The sequence below is a fragment of the Gorilla gorilla genome, chromosome 2, assembly GCF_029281585.2.
Source record: "Gorilla gorilla gorilla isolate KB3781 chromosome 2, NHGRI_mGorGor1-v2.1_pri, whole genome shotgun sequence".
NCBI lineage: Eukaryota > Metazoa > Chordata > Mammalia > Primates > Hominidae > Gorilla > Gorilla gorilla.
This window is the reverse complement of record NC_086017.1, coordinates 136,732,145-136,744,907: the sequence shown is the minus strand read 5'-3', so window position 1 is coordinate 136,744,907 and position 12,763 is coordinate 136,732,145. Positions and strand designations below refer to the sequence as shown.

Here is a 12,763-nt window from a genome sequence, read left to right as displayed (position 1 = left end):
TAATATTATGTCATAGGTGAGAGCTGTGGGTTCAGGTGAGTTGCTGAACCCAAAGTGAGTTCAAATCCTAGTTCTGTCTCCTGCAAACTGTGTGACTTTGAGAAGTTCCAGCACCACTCTGTGCCTTAGTTTTCTCATCTGTTAAATGGGCATAATCACAGCTCCTGCCTCAGAGTTGTTGTAAATTAATACATGTAAAGCACTGAAATAAGCGTGGTATACAGTAAGTGTTATGAATGTTATTTTCTTGGAAGGACAGAACTTATTTTCATGGTCTAAGCCTGAAAATCTAAAAAATGTGAGAGAAGAGGAAAGAATCTAGAGTGTCACCATGAGGGGGAAAAGTCAACTTGAAGCAGGACAGGGTCATTGACAATTTCCTGTGATTCTACAGCTGCCTTGTACACTATGGTAGCTCCTAGCCACTTGTTTAGATTTTGTGATTTAGTAATGAATTAAGGCTGGGCATGGTGGCTCACCCCTGTAATCCCAGCAGTTTGGGAGGCCAAGGTGGGCAGATCACCTGAAGTGAGGAGTTCAAGATCAGCCTGGCCAACATGGTGAAATCCTGTCTCTACAAAAATACAAAAATTAGCCGGGCATGATGGCGGGTTCCTGTAATCCTAGGTACTCAGGAGGCTGAGGCAGGAGAATTGCTTGAACCTGGGAGATGGAGGTTGCAGTGAGATGAGATTGTGCCACTGCACTCCAGCCTGGGGAATAGAATGAGACTCTGTCTCAAAAAAAAAAAAAAAATTAGTTAAGAGAAAATTGAAAATTCAGCTCTTCATTCTCACCAGCCACATTTCAAGGGCTCAACAGCCCATGTGGGTGGCTAGCAGCTCCCATGTTGGACAGTGCAGAGTAGAGCAAGTCTGCCATTGCAGAATGTTTGATTGGACCGTGACTGAATAGTCTATTGCAGTGGTCCCCAATTTTTTTTTTAGCACCAAGGACCAGTTTCCATGGATTTGTTGGGGGAAGTTTCAGGATGATTCAAGTGCATTACATTTATTGTGTACTTTATTTCTATTGTTATGAATATTATAATATATAATGAAATCATTATACAACTCGCCATAATGTAGAATCAGTGGGAGTCCTGAGCTTGTTTTCCTGCAACTAGATAATCCCATCTCAGGGTGGTGGGAGACAGTGACAGATCATCAGGCATTAGATTCTCATAAGGAGCACACAACCTAGATCCCTTCCACATGCAGTTCACAATAGGGTTGATGCTCCTATGAGAATCTAATGCCACTGCTGATCTGATAGGAGACAGGGATCAGCCAGGGGGATCAGCTGTAAATACAGATGAAGCTTCACTCGCTAGCCTGCTGCTCACCTCCTTCTGTGCAACCCAGTTCCTAACAGGCCACAGACCACTACTGGTCAGTGGTCTGGGGGCTGGGGACCTCTGGTCTATTGGATAACACTGGCTTGGAGCATACTGATCAGCCAAAAAAGCGCTGAAATGATTTGGCCTCCATTAGTAAGAATGATGGACTTTTTTTGTGTGTGTGTGAGACAGAGTTTCACTCATGTTGCCCAGGCTGGAGTGCAGTGGCACCATCTCGGCTCACTGCAACCTCTGCCTCCCAGGTTCAAGTGATTCTCATGCCTCAGCCTCCCAAGTAGCTGGAATTACAGGTGCCTGCCACCGTGCCTGGCTAATTTCTGTATTTTTAGTAGAGTCGGGGTTTTGCCATGTTGATCAGGCTGGTCTTGAATTCCTGACCTCAAGTGATCTGCCTGCCTTGGTTTCGCAAAGTGCTGGGATTACAGGCGTGAGACACCGCACCTGGCCAGATGGACTTTTTTTGAGCATTTAGTTCCAAGCACCTTCCCTGCACTTTCTCAGTTAATCCTCCCAGTGACTCTTTGAAGCAGGGACTATGACAATCTTCAATTCCCAGATGGAGCAACTCAGGCACAGAAAGCTAGTCATTGGCCACGGTCGCCCAGCTGAGGAAGGATGGAGCCGGCTGAGATCCTGTTCTGGGGATCTAACTCTGCAGCCTGCATTCTGGGCTGTTGTATTCTCCCATGTTGCTATCTGAGGAGCACAGCATGGGCTCAGAGTACAGAGAGGAGGAACCAGGTGATAACGATAGGTCTGGGGTGAAGGCTGGTGCCTTGGGGAAGGAGAGAGAGGCCCCATTCTAAAGGGATGCCATTGGAAGCTCATAGTGATAAAGCAAAGCCAACAGGTTTTGGGGCTGGGAGTTAAACACACAGCTCTGGTTTCTGCCTTTTCACAGTGGTGATGAATGGGCACTGAGACCCTCTCAAGCTAAAGTTGTCATCACTGCTCTTCATAGTCTGAAGGTGCATGAAATGGTCAACTTTCTTCCAAAGGGCTTTTATGCCTAAGTCTGCGGTTAGTGTATAAACAGATATTTACTGAAGTCCTGCTGGGTGCAGACACTGTGGCCAGCCCTGAGGCTACAGTCTAGATGAAGCCAGTTTCTGTCCTCATGGAGACCTGTCTATTGATAAGAAAAGAGAAAGCTCACTGAGCATTGACCCTGTGCCCACTGCTTTTGGTGCATCTCTCATTTAATCCTTCTATCAAATCTGTGAAATAAACACATCACCATCATCCCTATTTCACATTTAGGGAAACATATGCTTAGAGAGGGTAAGTAACTTGGTCAAGGTCGCACAGCTTCGAACTCTCATCCCAGAGGCGCAGGAATGAGAGGCAGCAGCCGGGGAAGCCAGGGTCTCCTGAAGTCCTTGTCTCTGGGTGGTGATCCAGAGAGAGAGAGAACACGATTGTCTCAGCAATGGGTCTTCTTCTGAGTCTTGAAGGAGCACTTCCAGAGCCTCTCGGTGTTAAACATCATGTTGTGAATGACTCCGTGAGCTCTGGCCCAGTGACCTTGGGGATAAAGGAGGGGAGGTACGGATAAGCTCTTCGAATGGATGTTGCGGGGGTGTCAGTGTTCTTTGAGGGCACAGACTATGTGTCACCAAGGAAAGAGCCCAGTGCCTTTTCTCATTGCTCAAGAGATTGAAGTGGTAGGAAGAAAAGATGTTAAGTTATAAATATGTTTCAGTTTTGGTACCAGTTGAACCAATTTACGTTTTGAAGAGGAAAGAGTCTTGCCTGCAAAGTCAGCCCCCGGGTTTTCCTTCTGCTTATGGAATCCAGGCAATGGGCAAAGAGAAAAAGAAAACTAAGGAATCAGCCAGGTGCAGTGGCTCGTGCTTGTAATCTTGGCACTTTGGGAAGCTGAGGCAGGTGGACTTCTTGAGTCCAGGAGTTCAAGACCAGCCTGGGCAACATAGTGAGACCCTGTTTCTACAAAAAAATACAAAAAGTTGCTGAGCGTGGTGGCATGCACCTGTGGTCCCAGTTACTTGGGAGGCTGAGGTGGGAGAACTACTTCATCCCAGGAGGCTGAGGCTGCAGTGAGCCATGATCGTGCCACTATACTCCAGCCTGGGTGGCAGAGTGAGGCCCTGTCTCAAAAAAAAAAAAACCAAAAAGTTAAGAAAAAGAAAACTAGGGAATCTAGACAGAATAAGTTTATATATATAATAAAGAACTGAGATAGAACTGGGTTGACTGAGTAATTATTTGAATTGCTTTTGACTGAATTTTTCCTATTGCAGTCTACCTTTGTTTTTGTGTGTGTGTGTGGTTTTTTTTGTTTTTGTTTTTTGTTTTTTTTTTTTTGGTTTAGTTTCATCTTTGTGTTTTTTTGAGACTGGGCCTTGCTCTGTTGCCTAGGCTGCTGGAGTGCAGTGGCGTGATCTCAGCTCACTGCAACCTCTGCCTTCTGGGTTCCAGCAATTCTTCGGCCTCAGTCTCCCCAGTAGCTGGGACTGCTGGGCATGTACCACCAAGCCAAGCTAATTTTTGTGTTTTTAGTAGAGATGGGGTTTCACCATGTTGGCCAGGCCTGGTCTTGAACTCCTGGTCTCAAGTGATCCGCCTGCCTCGGCCTCCCAAAGTTCTGGGATTACAGGTGTGAGTCCCTGAGCCCAGCTAGAGTCTACCTTTCTTTGAATTCACTGCAGTGCAAAGACTGAGGCATGTGGAACTCCAGGTGTGTATGGGTTACATAGAGATGCTAGGGGCTGATTAAGGAAGGAAAGATATGAGAAGCCTGCAGAGCATGCTTTCCCAGACTGTATGGGCCCTGGGAAAGGAGAAGTGGACAGAAAGGGAACACTGGATGCCCTGGAAGAGAAGATTCATCCAAGTCATCAGGGAAGTTACTAATGCAAGGGAAGAAATGCAGAGACAGGGCCAAACACGCTTCTTCCAAGTCCTTTCTGTCTGCTCAGTCACCTCTATGCTTATTTTTCTTCTTTCCTGTAAATAGTGTCATGCGTTTTCTTCCCATTCCTAGTCACTCCTAGTCAACTAACTCCTCTCTTTACCATCTTTTCACCAGAACTTGAAACCTCCTCTCCTTCATGTATTAGTGATCATGTTTCTCCATAATACTGCTAGAAACAAGAATTGAAACCTGGAAAACCTGCATTTGAGTACCAGATCTGCCTCTGCTAGCTATTTGAGAAGTTATTTTGTTCCATTCTTTTTGTTGTTGTTGAAACAGGTTGTCACTCTGTCGCCCAGGCTGGAGTGCAGTGGTTCAATCTTGGCTCACTGCAGCCTCAACCTCCTGGGCTCAAGCAGTCCTTCCACATCAGCCTCCTGAGTAGCTGGGACTACAGGTGTGTGCCACCACACCTGGCTAATTTTTAATGGTTTCTTTTTTTTTGGTTATTTATTTGTTTTTGTAGAGATGGGGTCTTGCTATGTTGCGCAGGCTGGTCTGAAACTCGTGGGCTCAAGCGATCCTCCTGCCTTGGCCTCTCAGATAAAATGGGAAAAGTTCCCTTGTCCCCCTCAAAGGGCATGCGATGGGGGTGTGGTTCGCTTCATCGGTGCCCCACTGCTCAAACCTCTAGGGGAGCATACAGACAGACAGGGAGCCCCATGGCAGGGTCTAGGGGTGAATGTTTATATTTGAAGCCCCAGTGGGCGTGTGTTACAGGGTGCTCTTTTAGTTTAGCCATCCGTAGGTAGCTTGTGTTAGTCGGCTCAATTAGACCCCCGCCTTATTGCAAAGACAGAGGGCTCTCTTTGTCCTGGGGTTCTTGCCTTGGTGTACCGGAAGTGGTGCGATCTCAGCTCACTGCAAGCTCCGCCTCCCGGGTTCACGCCATTCTCCTGCCTCAGCCTGCCGAGTGGCTGGGACTACAGGCGCCCGCCACCACGCCCGGCTAATTTTTTTGTATTTTTAGTAGAGATGGGGTTTCACCTTGTTAGCCAGGATGGTCTCGATCTCCTGACCTCGTGATCCGCCTGCCTTGGCCTCCCAAAGTGCTGGGATTACAGGGGTGAGAGTGCAAGGTTTTATTGAGTGGAAGTAGCTCTCAGCAAATGGGGGAGCCAGAAGGAAGATGGTTTTCCCCTGGAGTCAGGTGAGTGGCCCGACTCTTCTCTGACTGTCCCAGCCAAATTCTGCTTGTTGTGCCAGTCAGTGGCCTGCGGTGTGCCGGTGCCCAATGGTGCGTTCCTCTTGACGTGCAGCGCCCATGTGTTCCTCCGCTGATGTGCTCCTCTCGAAGTCCAGCTGCCTGTGTGTCTGCCTGCTAGGGTCTCAGGGTTTTTATAGGCACAGTATGGGGGTGTGGCAGCCAGGGTGGTCTTGGGAAATGCAACATTTGGGCAGGAAAACAAAAATCCCTGTCCTCACCTAGGTCCGTGGGCACAGGCCCTGGGGTGGAGCACTAGCCAGCGACAACACCCTCCTCTACCCAGTACTTCCCTTCCTCACTTCCATATCATTTAAAGGGACCACATTCTTCCCTTCCGATCACTTCCCTTCTGTATCACAAAGTGCTGGGATTATAGGCATGAGCCACTGGTCCCAGCCAATTCCGTTCTTTTAATGCAAACTAGAAAATAGGTGTTCAGAAAGGCCTGCCCTATCCACCTCAGGGAGTTGCTATGAAGATCAAATTAGATCATGTGCAACAGAAGTTTAGAAAAGATTCCAAAAGCAAAAGCACTGTGCAATGGGAATGTATTTTGAAACTCCACTGAGTGGACCTAAAACTATGTTTTTTTACTTTCTTTTTTTTTTGTTTGAGACAGAGTTTCACTCTTGTTGCCTAGGTTGGAGTGCAATGAAGCCATCTTGGCTCACTGCAACCTCAGCCTCCCAGGTTCAAGTGATTCTTTGCCTCAGCCTCCCAAGTAGCTGAGATTACAGGCGCCCACCACCATGCCTGGCTAATTGCTTTCTTTCTTTTTTTTTTTTTTTTTTGTCTTTTTAGTAGAGATGGGGTTTCACAGTGTTGGCCAGGCTGTTCTCGAACTCCTGACCTTAGGTGATCCACCCACCTTGGCCTCCCAGAGTGCTGGGATTAAGGCTTGAGCCACCGCACCCAACCTGTGTTTCTTTTTTAAGCAAGAAAACAAATGCCTCTCCCCAGCACTCACTAAACCAATGCCTCTTTTTTTTTTTTTCATAGGATTCTTATCCTTCTTGCCCCAGTGCAAACAATCTATTTTCTTTTGGCCCTTCTGTCCATCTGTGAAAGGGTCAGGCTTTCCAGCTAACCCTTAATCAAATATTTTTGATGACCACAGTCAAGACAGTACTTATTATTTTTTTTTGAGACGGAGTTTCGCTCTTGTTGCCCAGGCTGGAGTGCAATGGCGCAATCTCAGCTCACTGAAACCTCAGCCTCCAGGGTTCAAGAGATTCTCTTGCCTCAGCCTCCCAAGTAGCTGGGATTACAGGTGCGCAACACCACGCCCAGCTAATTTTTGTATTTTTAGTAGAGATGGGGTCTCTCCATGTTGGTCAGGCTGATCTCGAGCTCCTGACCTCAGGTGATCTACCCACCTCAGCCTCCCAAGGTGCTGGGATTACAGGGGTGAGCCACACTGCCCGGCCAAGACAGTGCTTATTAATGCCTGAAATGCATTCAGGAGCGCATGAGCTGGCTGTGGCTGTTCTAACAAAGTTCCCCAAATGGGTGGCTCAGGACAACAGAAAGTCATTCTCTCCAGTTCTGGAAGCTTGATGTCTGAAACCCGGCAGGGCCATGCTCCCTCTGAATGCTCTAGGGATGAATCCTTCCTTGCCTCTTCTGGCTTCTGGTGGCTGCTGGCAATCCTTGGCTTGTGGCCACATCATTCCATTCTCTTCCTTCATTCTCATGTGGCCTTCTCCCCTGTGTGTCTCTGTCTCCTCTTCCCATGAGGATGTCATTATTACTTCATTTAAGGTCCACGCTATTCCAATATGACCTTTTGTAATTATATCTGCAGTGACCCTATTTTCTTTTCTTTTTTTGAGATGGAGTCTTGCTCTGTTGCCCAGGCTGGAGTTCAGTGGCACAATCTCAGCTTGCTGCAACTCTGCCTCCTGGGTTCAAGTGATTCTTCAGCCTCAGCCTCCGAAGTAGCTAGGATTACAGGTGCATGCCACCATGCCTAGCTAATTTTTATGCTTTTAGTAGAGACAGGGTTTTGCCATGCTAGCCAGGCTGGTCTCGAACTCCTGACCTCAAGTGATCTTTCTGCCTCAGCCTCCCAAAGTTCTAAGATTACAAGCATGAGCCACCATGCCCCACCCCTATTTTCTAATAAGGTGACATTCTGGGATTCCTGGTGAATGTGAATTTTTGGAGGACAGTATTCAGTCTAGCAAAAGGCAGGGCATCCTCATTTTCTTCCCTACTTCAGAAATAAGGAAGTTTACTTCAACCCTTAGAGAGAGAGAGAGGCTTCCTGAGCTTCCAACAATCAATTATCCAAATATTAGTCACAGAAGAGCACTAAGGGTTGTGCACAGCACGTGGCCAGCCCGTTCTCTGAGTCTGTCAAGTTTAAGGTGAACGCTAATCCTGAATGAGTTTTAAAATGTGTTTGGCATTTCCTTGTCATTGTAAAATGTTCTCACATCGTGATGGCTGGGCCTTCCCTCTCAGGTGTAATCTGCGAAGTCAGACGTGACACAGCCTGGGTGAGGTGGGCCAAGCTGGGAACTGGGTTAGGAGCGAAGCTGGGGAATGAGCGCCAAAGTCTCAGATCCCAAACTGGCTTTAGCCTGATTCGCCCAGAGGGACCTGGCAAAAAATACACATTCCAGGGCCCACCCCGGACCTAATGAATCAGAATTACCTGGGAAGGAGCCTGGGGAGCTCTGTTTTCAGAAGCAGCCCAGCAGAATCCTACCGTCAGACAGGGGTAGGAAACCGAGCTCAGTCTGGGGCAGTAGTTCCCAAACTCGTTGCTTCAAAAAATACAGATGCTGATGGCCAGGCATGGTAGCTCACACCTGTGATCCCAACAATTTGGGATGCTGAGGCGGGAGGATCACTTGAGCCCAGGAGTTTGAGACCAGCCTGGAGAACATAGGGAGATACTGTCTCTATAAAAAATTAAAAAATTAGCCAGGCATAGTGGTGTCCGCCTGTGATCCCAGCTACTCTGGAGGTTGAAGTGGGAGGGTTGCTTGAGCCCAGGAGTTGGAGGCTGTAGTGAGCTGTGATTGTGCCCCTGCACTCCAGCCTGGGTAACAGATTGAGGCTCTGTCTCAAAAACCAAACAGAACAAAAAACAAAGCAGATGCTATGTCCCATTCCAGAGGTTGAGGTTTAGTTATTCTGGGGTGGGGTGTGGCCTGGATTTTGGAACACTTAGAAAATCCCAGGTGATCCTAAAGTGTAGATGAGTTTGGAAACCACACATCTGAGGCACACTTGAATGGGGGAGCAGTGAGGTGGTGTGAGCTAGCCGGCCAGAACCCAGGGGTGGGGCGGTAGGAACCAGCATTGCTGAGGCCATTAAGGCTGGGAAGCATAGTGTCTGGGGCCCATAACAATGCTTGAACGTGAATGCTTTAGACCTAAGACAATTGGCTTCTAAATGTGAAAACTGCAAGCCTGAAATGAATGCATGTTTAATGCTTTGCAACATTGTCAAGTGGTCAGCTGCCACCCCGTTCTGAGGGCATGATGCCTGAGATATGCCTGTAATGGGGGTTGATTTTAATGAATTTAATATGGTGTGGAGTGGGGCCTTCAAAAGTAAAAATGTCCTTTCTAAGTTGGTTGCGGGGGTCTGGGCAAAGGTCTTAAAACCCCGTGGTAAACACCCCAATGTTAAAATAGGCCTTTTTTCCAAGAGACTTTTTGAAAATAGCTCCTATTTTGAGGGGAGGAACCCTGGCAGGAGAGAGCCAGAGTTAAGCCCAGCTGAGAGGGGGTTGGCAGGCAGGGGTCTGCCTGGTCCTCACTGAAGCTTGCTACTCAGGGTGAGCTTCCTAAACCAATGCAGATTTGCTGGCCCACTGAGCCTCCCAGCTGAGAACCTGCATTTCAACAAGGTCCTCAGTGCAGCAAAGTTTGAGATATACTGGGCTAGAACACCCAGGGGACCTAAAGGTTCTTTGAAAACTAAGGAAAATAGGCAGAGTGTGGTGGCTCACGCCTGTAATCCTTGTATTTTGGGAGGCCAAGGTGGGTGGATCACTTGAGGTCAGGAGTTCGAGACCAGCCTGGACCAACATGGTGAAACACCATCTCTACAAAAGATACAAAAATTAGCCAGGTGCAGTGGCAGGCACCTGTAGTCCCAGCTACATGGGGAGCTGAGACAGGAGAATCGATTGAACCTGGGAGGCGGAAGTTGCAGTGGCCCGAGATCGCACCACTGCACTCCAGTCTGGTGACAGAGTGAGACTCCATCTAAAAAAATAAAAAATAAAATAAATAAAAAGAAATACTGGGCTAGAAGACCCAGGAGACCCGAAGATTCTCTCAAAACTAAGGAAAATAATCTAGGTCACAAATATATTCTCTTTCTCCTTCTCCCCATTGCCCCCCTCCACCAGTAATCCTTATAGACTCAAATAGAGTTGATGTTCTATAATCAATTCTAGTCACTTTTATTTATATTTATTTATTTTAGAGATGGGGGTCTCACTATGTTGCTCAGGCTGGTCTCAAATTCCTGGGCTGAAGTGATCCACACACCTCGGTCTCCCAAAGTGCTGGGATTACAGGCATCAGCCACTGCACCTGGTCGTCACTTTTATTTTTGATGTTCAAATTATAAGCTAATGTCTGTGAGACCATAGATTCTTTTTATGCACTCAATACATTTTTGTGTTTACCTTACATTTTTATTATGGAAAAGATTCTGTTTTTTCCACTTGTTTCTATTTGATAATGAAGCCCTCTGTGCCTATCACCAGCCTCAGCCGCCATCATCTCATTACCAAGCTGGGTTATTTTGAAGCAAATATCTTCAATATTTAGCTGGTCTTCAAATTTCCCCAATCATCCTAAATGAGTGTTTAGAATAGTTGTTTCATTGGAAACAAGGTCAAAACAAGTACATTTTACATTTTTAGGGCAGTCTTGAAAATAAGCATAAAACCATGTGTGGGGTAGGAGGTGGGACTAGCCTCTCCAGGTGGGGCCTGGATACCAGACCCAATTGAGGACTAGCTAAGACAGATTCCACAATGAATAACACCAGGAGGTGGGAATATTAAGGTCCATTGCAAAGGTTGGCTACCACAATTATTTGATCAACTAGTTATCAACCCTGACTGCAGCTGAGAGAGATTTGTTTTTGCTTTTTTTTTTTTTCTTCCAGAGACAGGGTCTTGCTGTGTTGCCCAGGCTGGACTCAAACTCCTGGGTTCAAGTGATTCTTCTGCCTCAGTCTCCCGAGTAGCTGAGACTACAGCTGTGTGCCACTGTGCCCAGCAAGATATTAAAAAATACTTATGTGAGGACACCACTCTAAACCAACTAAATCAGAATCAGATATAGTGAAGTCATTAATCATTTTGCTCCTGGGTCTTTATGACAGTTTTGCTCCTAGGAAACTCCTGGGAATGTGGTAGAGAGAGAGAAAGAGATGGGAAAATAAGATTTTAAGAAGTGTTGCTATGCATTTTGAAAATAGTTTTTCTTTGGTGTTTGTCTTGAGGGATGGCGGTAAACATTTCAATTGCCTTTAAGTATGCTTGCATGCTGGAATGATGGTTCTTTGTGCAGCATCGAACTGGGATTGGGCCACATGGCAGCCAGCATGAGCCTTTATGCCACATTTATAAAACATGAATGTCATGAGCCCACTCTCAGGGACCTTACAATTTGGAGGGTTAGGTCAGATCCACAAATCTCCTCTATCTCATGGTAAAGGAAACCTGGCGTGTAGCAGGAGATGGTGTGAAACAATATCATATTGCATGATCAATATTTGTATTCTTCTTAGCAATATTAAACTTTTTGACCCCCTCCATTGTGTCATCAATCTGCTTAATGCAGTTTCTGCTTCAGCGTCGGTTTTTAGGCCTGGCATAAGCTGTTTGAAACCCAGGCACGTACCTCGCCCATCATCTTTGGCCCAGTTAACACTTCCCCTCCCTGTGTGGTGGTTTGGAGAACCTGCTTGTTCCTCATCCCACTGATCCCAAACCCAGGACACCCCACAGCTGCTGACCAGGATTAAACCTAATGGAGATTTAATGCCTTTCTTCTGATTCTCAGGGACTGACATTCATTCACTTAAATACTTGCAGAGTCAGCCAGGTGTGGTGGCTCACACATGTAATCCCAGCACTTTGGGAGGCCGAGGTGGGTGGATCACGAGGTCAAGATTTCGAGACCAGCCTGGCCAACATGGTGAAACCCCATCTCTACTCAAAATACAAAAATTAACTGGTGTAGCAGTGCGTGCCTGTAATCCCAGCTACTCAGGAGGCTGAGGCAGGGGATTTGCTTGAATCTGGGAGGTGGATGTTGCAGTGAGCCAAGATTATGCCATTACACTCCAGCCTGGGCAGCAGAGCGAGACTCTGTCTCAAAAAACAAAAAACCCAAAAACTTGCAGAGTGAATTTAGGAAACCATGAAGTCCAGAGTTTGATCCAATCCCTTCCTTTTTCTCTTTCTCAAATATTTTCAGCCAGGTACTATTCTAGATTGTCTTGTGATATTTACAATCTAGGAGAAGGCAGGAGAGAGAACTAAGAACAGAGAGCATGTTCTGAGATGTCTGCTGTGTTTGCAGGTACCTTCCCTCAATTTCCCTACTCATTGGCCATGCTAGAAAGCAGGTCTTGGTGCCGTATTTGTACCATGGTACTTCCCCTCCCTATACTCAATTGGTTGGCCAGAAGCCCAATTGTCATTCTCTCTCTCTCTCTCTCCCTCTCCCTCTCTCCCTCCCTCCCTCCCTCCCTCTCCAAGATATCCAGTAACTGACTGATCAGCTGGTGGTGGGTTCTGCTGGCTGCCATGATGGGCCACCAGCAAAAAGGGAAAATTGGTTGTGAGTGAGAGAAGCGGAGATAAGAAAGGCCACAGGGCTGAAAAGAAAGACCATGGGCTGCCGGGCACGGTGGCTCATGCCTGTAATCCCAGCACTTTGGGAGGCCAAGACGGGAAGATCATGAAGTCAGGAGATCGAGACCATCCTGGCTCACACGGTGAAACGCCATCTCTACTAAAAATACAAAAAATTAGCCAGGTGTGGTGGCAGGTGTCTGTAGTCCCAGCTAGTTGGGAGGCTGAGGCGGGAGAATGGCGTGAACCCCGGGAGGTGGAGCTTGCAGTGAGCTGAGATCGCACTACTGCACTCCAGCCTGGGTGACAGAGCAAGACTGCGTCTCAAAAACAAAAACAAAAAAAAAGGAGACCATGGACTTCTGAGAGCCAGAAAGAGGCATTTTGGTTTCTGTAACTGCAGTTTCAATTCTCTCATG

At 47.1% G+C, this 12,763-nt stretch overlaps 1 protein-coding gene and 1 long non-coding RNA gene across 2 annotated transcripts in view; one reads left to right on the top strand and one right to left on the bottom strand.

Annotated features, from left to right (window-relative positions):
• LOC115936312 (translation initiation factor IF-2) overlaps nt 1-12,763 on the bottom strand; it is a 133,567-nt gene that overhangs the window by 14,345 nt on the left and 106,459 nt on the right.
• LOC134758087 (uncharacterized) overlaps nt 1-12,763 on the top strand; it is a 91,533-nt gene that overhangs the window by 5,346 nt on the left and 73,424 nt on the right. The gene's annotated exons all lie outside the window — the stretch shown is intronic.